This window comes from Vipera ursinii (assembly GCF_947247035.1).
Source record: "Vipera ursinii genome assembly, chromosome: Z".
Classification (NCBI taxonomy): Eukaryota; Metazoa; Chordata; class Lepidosauria; order Squamata; family Viperidae; genus Vipera; species Vipera ursinii.
The window spans coordinates 56,657,155-56,669,279 of NC_139517.1; the positions used below are offsets into that span (position 1 = coordinate 56,657,155).

Consider the following 12,125-nt stretch of genomic DNA (forward strand, 5'->3'; position numbering starts at 1 on the left):
GGTGGCTTACAATTTAAAGCACAAATCAATGTGCTTAGCAATAGCCTTCATTCTGTGTATATGCATGTTTATTAGGGCTTTCACACACACCCCAAGCAGCTTTATTACAAAGTCAGCTTATTGCCCCCAACAATCTGGGTCCTCATTTTACCTACCTTGGAAGGATGGAAAGCTGAGTTAACCTTGAGCCTGGTGGGATGCGAACCTGCACTAATTGCAGGCAGCTTGTGTTACTTAAGGCTCTGCGCAGGGAAAGCTTTAGAGTGAATTAGGAAAAGTGAAAAAGTGAATTAGGAAAATAGGGAATGGTTGCTGGAATCAGGGGCTGCCACAAAGAAGAGGGAGTCAAGCTATTCTCCAAAGCACCTGAAAGCAGGACAAGAAGCAATGGATGGAAACTAATCAAGGAGAGAAGCAACCTAGAACTAAGGAGAAACTTCCTGACAGTTAGAACAATTAACCAGTGGAACAACCTGCCTCCAGAAGTGGTGAATGCTCCAACACTGGAAGTTTTTAAGAAGAGACTGGACAGCCATTTGTCTGAAATGGTATAGGGTTTCCTGCCTTAGCAGGGGGTTGGACTAGATGACCTCCAACTACTTCTTCTACTTCTTCTTCTTCTTCTTCTTCTTCTTCTTCTTCTTCTTCTTCTTCTTCTTCTTCTTCTTCTTCTTCTTCTTCTTATTATTATTATTATTATTATTATTATTATTATAGTTTAATCCACTTGCACTGTTTTATGTTTGCATGTTTGATGACAAACAGCCTTATGTTTATAAGTGACAGTTTTCCTACTAAGCACCTGCATGTCATAAGCATTTGAATTAAAATTACCATATTAAAATCAAATCTGATGTTTTTTAATTTTTATTTGGTGTGCGTTGGAAGAGGGGTAGTCTTATATGGCGAGCATAGCCCAAACCCTATAATTTAACAGGAAATGTAGGGGGTCGTCTTATACGCCCAGTCGTCTTATACGCTGGAAAATACGGTATATATTAGGTGTAAGGACCCACTTCAATCTACATCTTAAGAAAACAGAACTCTTGGAAACAGCCTCTTCCAACAGGAATTTTTATTAAGAGAAATTGATAATAGGCATGCTAGACAGGATCTGAGGGATCCCCGCACCATTCAATCTTTTAAAGTGTTCCCAAGCAGCCACCCACACCACAGTTTTTCTGGGCAATTCAAACCGGCAGATTTCTAGGTGTTAACTCCAGGAAAGATAACATCAGTCTGGCTTCATCGGTACGATCATTCAGTCCTCTCTCTAACCAGATCCTGGGTGTTGCATCTCTCCCCCCTCCTTTTCCCTCGCTGCTGGTAAAGAGAAGTTTAGAGGGGCATAGGATGAAAGGCAGATGGCCACATTGTTATGGTTACCAGACCCAAAGTGAATCAACAAAAGGTTACATTGTAGTGAATAGAGGAAGTAAAAGTAGTAAAAACCCCATGCATACTCCCCTCCCCCTTAGTAGTATGATGGAATCCAGAAGATAGTAAGAATTGATTTTTATATCAGAGAAGATAGATAGAAATGAAATATAACTGGATTCTGACATAGTGTCCCCCTTAAAAATAAGAGTGATCCACCTATAAAGAAAACAAAACCAGTATAAAAGTTAGTCTGGCTTGTTAGGATACTGTTTATGAAACTTCTTTAATAGCTTCAAGACCATTACATGATGTTTATAGACCCACTCATTTTGTGAGGAGGGGAGGTGTTTCCATGCTACTAGGTATTGAGTTGTCCCATGATATCTTCTAGAGTCTAGGATTTCCTTTATTTTGAAGTGCTGTTCTCCTTCCACCATGACTGGAGGTAGTGGGGGGCAATTTTGGGCCGTATGAGTGACTGTTGTTCTCTTTTCAGCAAAATGCAGTGAAAAATTGGGTGTATTTGTTTAAGATTTTGGGGTAATTATAATTCTACTGTTACTGGGTTTATTCTTTTAATTGGAAAAGGTCCTATATATTTTGGTCTAAGATTTTTACAGGGTTGTAAGGATTTTAGGTATTTTGTAAAACAAATATACCATTTCACCTATAATGAAGGTGTAGGTTCATTCATTTTTTATCTGCTTGTGATTTATATGCTTGCCGAACTTTGTCTAGGGCTTTTCTAACTATTAGCCAGATGTTTTGTAATTGTTCTATCCATTCTTTCAGTAATGGGATTACTGGTTCGTTTGGGATTAGTTCTGGCATGGGGTTGAAACTTTGACTGGTAGCTACTTGAAACGGAGTGGACTGCATTATTATAGGCAACTTCTACGAAAGGGAGTAGGTCTGTCCAATTCATTTGCTGGAAATTAATAAAGCATCTTAAATATTGCTCAAGTAGAGTTAGCTTTCTCTGATTGACCATTCCCCTGAGGATGATGACTAGATGTCAGTCCCTGAGTGGCCCCTTTAATAGGGATAAAAATTCCTTCTAAGATACCGACGTAAATTGCGCTCCCCTATCAGATATGATGTGTTGGGGTGCCCCGTGCAATCTGTAAATATGCTGCACGAAAAGTTTTGCTAAGGCTTTTGCAGTGGGAATCTTTTGGCAAGGGATAAAGTACACCTGTTTGGAGAACAAGTACATGACTATCCAGATTACAGTATTCCCATTGCTTTCTGGTAATTCCACTATGAAATCCATGGCTATTTCCCTCCAGGGGTCTGAGGGATTTCCCACTGTTTGTAACAGTTTGGGCGATTTCCCTTGCAACCTCTTTGCATTTGTTCACATTGGGCAGTTGGCCACGTAACTTTCTATGTACTTTTTCATGGATACCCACCAAAATTGCCTTTTAATTAAGTGTAATGTTTTTACAAATCCAAAATGCCATGGTGATTTTGTGTCATGGCAAAGCTGCATGAATGTGACCCTCTGGGTGGTTGGTATATATAACATTTTCCCCACCCAAGGCAGTCAGTCCTTAATTGTGGACACAGGTCTATTTTTCTGGAACCATTCATCTGTTTCCAAAGTTTTCTGGAATTCAGGTCCAGTCTGGCTACTCAGCTGTGGTTTTAATTTAGTTTGGGCTCTGGTAATTACTGGCACTGCTAGTTTTGATTCCACCATAGGTGATTTAGAATCAGTGGTTCGCATGCTGTTATATTGGGGCATGCGAGATAGTGCATCTGCCAGGAAGTTCTTTCCCCCTGGCAAATACTTGACTGTAAAGTGGAATTGATGAAAATGTTGGGACCAGCAGGCTTGCTTAGGGTTGAGCTTCCTGGGTGTTTTCAAGGCTTTCAGATATTTGTGGTCTGTCCGCACCTAAAAAGGGATTTTATTCCCTTCAAGAAACAGGTGCCATGTAAGTAATGACCAACGTATCCCATATGCCTCTTTCTCCCACACAGGCCAGCACTGTTCCATTTCAGTAAATTTCTTAGATGTATATGCACAGGGTTGCAATGCCCCTTCATCATTTTCTTGTAATAGTACAGCCCTCACTGCCACATCACTTGCATCCGCCTGTATTAAAAATGGCTTATCCATGTCTCCCCTTCATGGATTACTGTCTTGTCATGGTGAAGGGGCTTGTGTAATTCAATGAAACTATGAGCTATGCCATGCAGGGCCACCCAAGACTGACCGGTCATAGAAGAGAGTTCTTACAAAACATGATCCACTGGAGAAGGAAATGGCAACCCACTCCAGTATCTTTGCCATGAAAACCCCATGGACAGTACCAAAAGGAAAAAAAGTTATAATGCTGGAAGATGAACCCTCAGGTAGGAAGGCGTCCAGTATGCTACTGGGGAAGAGCAGAGGGCTAGTACTAGTAGTTCCAGAAAGAATAAAGTGACTGGGCCAAAGCCGAAAGGATGCTCAGCTGTGGATGTATCTGGTGGTGAAAGGAAAGTCCAATGCTGTAAAGATTTTTTCTCCATAGGAACCTGGAGAAACCTGGACGTGGTCAAACAAGAGATGACAAGACTGAACATCAACATCTTAGGAATCAGTGAACTAAAATGGACAGAAATGGGTGAATTTAATTCAGATGCCTGTCAGATATACTACTGCAGGCAAGAATCCCTCAGAAGAAATGGAGTAGCCTTCATAGTCAATAAAAGATTAGGAAAAGCAATATTGAAATACAATCCCCAAAATGACAGAATGATCGCAGTTCGAATCCAAGGCAAACCATTCAATATCATCAATATAGTCCAAGTCTATGCCCCAACCATCGGTGCTGAAGAGGATAAAATTGACTGGTTCTATGAAGCCCTACAGCACCTTATAGAACTAACACCAAAAATGATGTCCTTATCATCATGAGGGATTGGAATGCTAAAGTAGGAAGCCAAAAGATAACCGGAATAACAGGCAAGTTTGGTCTTGGAGTGCAAAATGAAGCAGGGCACAGGCTGATAGAATTTTGTCAAGAGAATACGATGGTCATAGCAAACACTCTTTTCCAACACCGCAAGAGATGGCTCTACACATGGACATCACCAGACAGTCAACACAGAAATCAGATTGACTATATGCTCTGTAGCCAAAGATGGAGAAGCTCTATACAGTCAGTAAAAACAAGACCAGGAGCTGACTGTGGCTCAGACCATGAGCTTCTCATTGCAAAGTTTAGGCTTAAACTGAAGAAAGTAGGGAAAAGCACTAGGCCACTTAGGTATGAATTAAATCATATCCCTGTTGAATATACAGTAGAGGTGACAAATAGATTTAAGGAATTAGATCTGATAGACAGAGTGCCTGAAGAACTATGGACAGAGGTTCGCAACATTGTACAACAAGTAGCAACCAAAACCATCCCAAAGAAAAAGAAATGCAAGAAAGCAAAATGGCTGTCTGAGGAAGCTTTGCAAATAGCTGAGGAAAGGAGGGAAGAGAAAGGCAAGGGAGAAAAAGAATGATACACCCAATTGAATGCAGAATTCCAGAGAATAGCTAGAAGAGATAATAATGCCTTCTTAAATGAACAGTGCAAAGAAATTGAAGAAAAAATAGAATAGGGAGCACTAGAGATCTCTTCAAGAAAATTGGAGATATGAAAGGAATGTTTCATGCAAAACTGGGCATGATAAAGGACCAAAATGGCAGAGACCTAGCAGAGGCAGAAGAGATTAAGAAGAGGTGGCAAAATTACACTGAAGAACTATACAAGAACGAACTTAATGTACCTGATAACCACGATGAGGTGGTCACTGACCTTGAGCCATTCATCCTAGAATGTGAAGTGAAATGGGCCTTAGGAAAGCTGAGCAACAACAAAGCTAATGGATGTGACAGTATTCCAGCTGAGCTATTCAAAATCTTAAAAGATGATGCAGTAAAAGTGCTACACTCAGTTTGCCAGCAAATTTGATAAACTCAACAGTGGCCACAGGATTGGAAAAAATCAGTTTACATTCCTATTCCAAAGAAAGGCAGTGCCAAAGAATGTTCAAACTATTGCACCATTGCACATGCTAATAAAGTTATGCTTAAAATCCTACAAGCTAGACTCCAGCAGTATGTGGATCGAGAACTACCAGAAATACAGGCAGGATTTTTAAGAGGCAGAGTAACTAGAAATCAAATTGCCAACATACGCTGGATCATGGAGAAAGCTAGGGAGTTCCAGAAAAACATCTACTTCTGCTTCATTGACTATGCTAAAGCCTTTGATTGTGTGGATCACAACAAACTGTGGCAAGTTCTTAAAGAGATGGGCATACCAGACCATCTTATTTGTCTCTTGAGAAACCTATATGTGCGTCAAGAAGCAACAGTGAGGACATGGAACCACTGATTGGTACAAAATTGTGAAAGGAGTCCGGTAAGGCTGTATACTGTCACCCTGCCTGTTTAACCTATATGCAGAGCACATCATGAGAAAGGCAGGGCTAGATGAATCAAAGTTGGAATTAAAATTGCCAGGAGAAATATCAACAACTTAAGATATCCAGATGATACCACTCAGAAAGTGAAGAGGAACTAAAGAGCCTCTTGTTACAAGTGAAGAAGGAGAGTGCAAAAGTTGGGTTGAAACTAAACATTAAAAAAACCAAGATCATGGCATCGAGCCCTCTCAATTCCTGGCAAATAGAAGGGGAAGAAATGGAGGTAGTGACAGATTTTATTTTCCTGGGCTCCAAGATCACTGCAGATGGGGACTGCAGCCAAGAAATTAAAAGATGCTTGCTGCTGGGGAGGAAAGCCATGGCAAATCTAGACAGCACACTAAAAAGCAGAGACATCACCCTGTCAGCAAAAGTGCGTATAGTCAAGGCTATGGTCTTCCCAGTTGCAATGTATGGCTGTGAAAGTTGGACCATAAGAAAGGCTGAGTGCCAAAGAATTGAAGCCTTTGATCTATGGTGCTGTAGAAGACTCCTGAGAGTCCCTTGGACTGCAAGGCGATCAAACTGGCCACCTAATGAGAAGGAAGGACTCACTGGAGAAGAGCCTAAAGCTGGGAAAGATTGAGGGCAAGAGAAAAAGGGGAAGACAGAGAATGAGGTGGCTGGATGGGGTCACTGAAGCAGTAGGTGTGAGTATAAATGGACTCCAGAAGATGGTAGAGAACAGGAAAGCCTGGAGAAATATTGTCCATGGGGTTGCGATGGGTCGGATATGACTTCGCAAATAATAACAACAAAAACAATCCATGTCTGGGTGCATCAGAATTGATTCTGCATAAAACAGTCTCTTTAATCTCTCAAATCCCACTTGGCATTCTGTTATGTATTAGGCTTTATTGGAACACCTAAAGCTTGTATAAGAGTCACCACCAGGAGGCATTGAACTGTAACTGTTTTGGCGGTAGCATTTTTGGCAGGAAACAGAGGTTCAATCCGATTGGTTTGTTGAGTACCTGGCCAGATGCTGGCCAGGTATATATAGGAGGGCAGTTAGCCCCTATTCCCCACTACAGTCACTTCCACTCACTACACAACAGTGGTGATGAAAGTGGGATCCTGCTTCACAGTAAAGAGCTGAATTCACGAGGGGACCGCTTTGTGTGCTGGAGGAAAGAGGCATCTTCCCCCCCCCAACAGCCTCACATACCCAGAACCAAACGTCTGAGTCGGCGGAGCAGGACCCGAGAATGAGAGGAAGATGCCGAAGGTCGGCCAGCCCAGAGAATTCAACATCCGCCATCCCGAACGGTGGCCATCACACCTGGGGCAAGTCAAGAACTATCTCTGGGTGAACCAAATCACCAAGGACAGCCTAAAAGCAGTGATCCTGCTTTGCATAAGCGGGCTGGCCACATTCGACTTGGCCGATAGCCTATTTGCACCAACATCGATTGAAACCGTCTCATACAGAGACCTCATGACAAAGCTGAATGGGCATTTCAAGCCCCGAATATCCGTGTTGGCCTGGCGGTTGTGGTTTGACCAGAGGGTACAACAGCCAGTCGAATCTGCGTTGGAGTTCATTGTGGCCTTGCGACACACCGCCCACCTCTGCCAGTTCTCCAACCTGGACGAGAGACTTCAGGACAGGCTTGTGTGCGGCCTAAGAGACAAGCGTCTGCAACAGAGACTTTTTGCAAGGCCTGATATAACTCCAAGATGCTCAAGATGAGATCTTGGCCAACGAGGCGGCTGGAGACGCGGTGCAAGCGGTACAGACTCCCATGCCCCGCAGCCCAGAGGAAGCAATACACAACAAAGGTGCTACGTACGGCGAGCACACAGACGAGGAAGAACCCGACATCGACCTGATCCAGTGGAAAATGGAACAACAGGATTGACGATGCTAGCACAGGGAGAGCCAGCCGAAGGCAGCTCCCTCCCTGAAATGTGGAGGCTGCGGAGGCAACCACCCACGGGTGAACTGCAAGTTCCAGTCGGCCATGTGTCGGGCCTGCCTAAAATTGGGCCGCATCGCAGTGGTCTGCCGTAGCCTTTTCCGAGAGGGCCTACTCAAGCGACAGTCAGAGAACTCATCGTGGAAAGGTACCGGGGCCCAGAGCTTGACAAGCGTGGGTTTTTTCGAAAGCTGGAGGGCCATCTGCCGAACCGGGGCCCACTGACTTCTTAAACCCAAGCTTAAATTGGAAGTCCATTTACAAGGCATTCCTTGTAAAATGGAGCTAGACTCCGGCTCTGCAGTCTTTTTTGTGGCCGGAGCAAGCGGTGGGTTAAATTGAGGCCCTCCAGCCTCTTGTTAACCGATTTCCAAAATGCCCCAGTAAAATTTAAGGGGGAGGCCACCCTTTCCGTGCAGTTTAAGAGGTTTCAGGGGCAGTTGGATATTATCATACTCGAAGGCTGTAGGACCAGTTTAGTCCGGCTGGACTGGTTTGAGGAATTAGGCATCGTAATATCAGGCATCCACAGATTGCAGGGAAACAACATCGAATCTGTCTGCAAAAAGTTTGCAGACGTATTCGATAGTACGCTCGGGAGGTACACAGGGCCACCCATTTCATTTAAATTAAACCCCAGTGTCTTACCTATTAGAATCAAACCCAGGAGAGTCCCCTTCGCACTCAAGCACAAAATTGAGAAAGAGTGAGACAAACTAGTAGAACAGGGGGTCCTGCAGCCGACAGACGGGGGAGAGTGGGAGACCCCGATAGTCACCCCCCTCAAAGTTAATGGGGAGATCTGTATCTGTGCCAATTATAAATGCACACTAAATAGGGCCCTAAACCAGCACTCCTACCCAGTCCCCACAGTCAGCCAAGTTCTTGCTTTCCTCCAAGGCGGCACCATCTTTGCTAAACTAGACCTCATGCAGGCATACCAGCAGCTGCTTGTTACCATGGAGACAGCAGCAGGACAAACAATTGTAATGCATAAGGGAGCCTTCAGAGTTAACCGCCTGCAGTTTGGAGTAAGTGTAGCGCCAGGAATTTTTCAGGAGGTAATGGAGCGAACACTTAAGGGCATCCAAGGTGTATGCCCTTATTTTGAGGATGTCCTAATTACTGGAGAAACAGAGGAAGTGTTAGCAGACAGACTTAGGGCAGTTTTACAGAGGCTTCGCTCTGCAGGTCTCAAACTAAAAAGAGACAAATGCAGCATAGGGGTTACATCCACAGAATTTTTGGCATTCAGGATCGATGCCAGTGGGATTCATCCCGCAGAATCCAAAGTGAGGGCCATTAATATGGCTCCCCATTCCCAAGAACAAGGCAGAATTGCAAGCCTTTCTGGGATTGTTAAATTTTTACCACTCCTTCCTATCCCACAAAGCAGCCATAGCCGAACCCCTGCATAGACTCTTAGATAAAAAAGCTGCATGGAAATGGACCAAGGTCCGTGACAAAAACTTCTAGGACCTAAAGGCTCTACTGTCCAACATGTCCACGGTCACCCATTTCATAGAAACCAAGCCTATCTGCATTGCTTGTGATGCTTCACCATATGGAGTGGGAGCAGTGCTAAGCCATCTGGAGGGAAATGGTACTCAGGTTCCCATAGCTTACTACTCTAGAACCTTGTCAGGGGCAGAAAGGAGCTATGCACAGATAGACAAGGAAGCCCTGGCAATAGTGACTGGGGTCAAAAAATTCCACGACTATCTGTATGGTAGGGAGTTCACAGTGTTCACGGACCATAAGCCTCTATTAGGCTTATTCTCCACTGACAAACAAACCCCACAAATACTCTCCCCTAGGATGTTCAGATGGTCCATATTTATTTATTTATTTTATTTTAATCCCATTTATATCCTGCCCTTCTCCGAAGACTCAGGGCGGCTTACAATCTAAGCACAAATCAAATGTGCTTAGCAATAGCCTTCATTCTATGTATATTCCTATCAGCTTATAAGTTTAAACTGATTCATAAGCCAGGAAAAGAAATGGGCCATGAAGATGGGTTAAGTAGGCTACCCCTAGCAAACATAGAACCAGATCTGGCACTAGCCGCACAGATACTGGCCATCCAAGAGCTACCGGAATGCCGTCTCCATGCAAAGGACTTTGCAGCAGATAATGCCTCAGACAAAATCCTGAGCAGAGTTCAGTCTTGGGTATTCACAGGCTGGCAGGACAAAGGTCCAGGCCCAGAATTCCAAGCATATTTTGTAAGGAGGCATGAATTGTCCGCATATACAGGATGCCTGTTGTGGGGTAGTAGGGTTATTATACCATCAACACTAAGGGATAGGGTGCTTCAATCTCTGCATGAAGGGCCCCCCTGCATAGTTCACATCAAGGCTTTAGCAAGGAGTTACCTTTGGTGGCCAGGGTTAGATAAGGCAGTAGAAGAACAGGTACGGGGATGCTACACTTGCCAAAGGTCCAGAGCTGAGATGCCCCAACCGCCTGTCCACAAATGGGAGGCAACACATACACCCTGGTCCAGGGTCCATATAGATTACACTGGTCCATTTCAAGGACAGCTTTTCCTAATAGTGGTAGACAGCCACTCAAAATGGCTGGAGGTAGTGCCGGTCCCACAATGCAAGTGCTCAGGAGACTTTTTGCCACACATGGCCTGCTTGATGTTGTGGTATCAGATAATGGGGCTCAATTTACCGTTGCTGAATTTCAGGCCTTCATGAGAGCAAACTTGATTAGACATGTCACATCCGTGCCCTTCCACCCGTCAACCAATGGACAAGCAGAAAGGATGGTGAGAACAACCAAGGACACACTCAGGCACATTATTATCGATGATTGGCACCACAGATTGGTGGAATTCCTATTATCACAACACACCACACCTTGCATAGTCATGGGGAAGAGTCCTGCGGAGCTCCGTTGGGGCAGGCACCTCATCACCAAACTGGATAGGCTTTACCCCGACAGAGTGGTGTTTAGGCCGCACAATCCAAAACCCCAAGAGAACTACACCTGGGTGACTTGGTTTTGGCCAGAAACTATGATCTGGGACACTTGTTTATTTCGGGGGTGGTGGTTGACAAAACTGGGCCCCTATCTTACATAGTAGGGGTGGAGGGGGGTCATCAGGTCAGACAGCACATAGACCAAGTAAGGAAACAAGTTCCAGAAAGGTCAACAAGCAACCACAGGGAAAATTACCCCTCATTGAGTTTCCAAGCTGGCACACAAGCTAGCTCACATTCCCCCTACCAGCACCACCAACAAACAACCACGCCTGAGCCCGAGGAGGATCAGGAGAACCCTGATCAACCTGGACAGCAACCCTCCCAGGACTGCGGAACTAACCCTGCCACGGCCTGACTTTGGGGTGGGCCCACCAGAGACGGGCAGCCAGAGCTCACCTGTGGACTCTCCAGTTCAGGAGAACTTGGACATCCAGGGTACGCCAAGTAAGGTGCCAGCCCACAAGGGGGAAGAGACCCTAAGATGTTCATCTCGGCCCCATAGGCCACCCGCGTACCTCACGGACTATGTGCGTAAATAAGGGAAGCCGCAGGATAAGCCCATTGGGAAGTTGGTTGTCATGTATTTACGTTCATTGTATGTGTATATAGTTTCATCCTTAAGAGAAAAGGTGTGTTATGTATTAGGCTTTATTGGAACACCTAAAGCTTGTATAAGAGTCACCACCAGGAGGCGTCAAACTATAAATGTTTTGGCAGGAAGCATTTTCGGTGGGAAACAGAGGTTCAATCCGATTGTTTGGTTGAGTACCTGGCCAGGTGCTGGCCAGGTATATATAAGAGGGCAGTTTGTCCCTATTCCCCAGTACAGTCACTTCCACCAAATAAAGAACTGTTATATTGTACTCATCATCTTGGCATCCTTCCTGCTGTCCAGAACCCACTACGCAACACATTCCAGTGTCCATTTTAGTGGCTGGCTAGGTTTTACTGAGGACACTGTCTTCATTTTTAATAAGTTCATGAGGGGCAGGTCTATCTGGGCAAACGAGGGGATGAATTGGCGGTAAAGGTTTGCGAAGCCCAGGAAACTTTGCAGCTGCTTTCTTGTGTAAGGTGGTGTCCATTCTAATACTGCTCTCAAGGTGGTGTCCATTCTAATACTGCTCTAACATTCTCTGGGTCCATTGCAATGCCCTGTGGGGATATGTGATAACCCAGGTAGTCTATTCTTTCCTGGTGGAATTCACATTTCGATAATTTGGCATATAGGTGGGCAGCTCACAGTTTCTTTAAAACCACTCTGACTAGGTTGACATGTTCCTCTTTTGTTTCGGTGAAGATAAGGATGTCGTCTAGATAAACCAGGACCCTCTTAAATAGTACCTCATTCATTAAT

General features: G+C 44.6%; 1 protein-coding gene across 5 annotated transcripts in view; it reads left to right on the forward strand.

Moving 5' to 3' along the window:
• The window catches only part of GRB10 (growth factor receptor bound protein 10), a 332,636-nt gene that overhangs the window by 180,186 nt on the left and 140,325 nt on the right, over positions 1-12,125 (forward strand). The gene's annotated exons all lie outside the window — the stretch shown is intronic.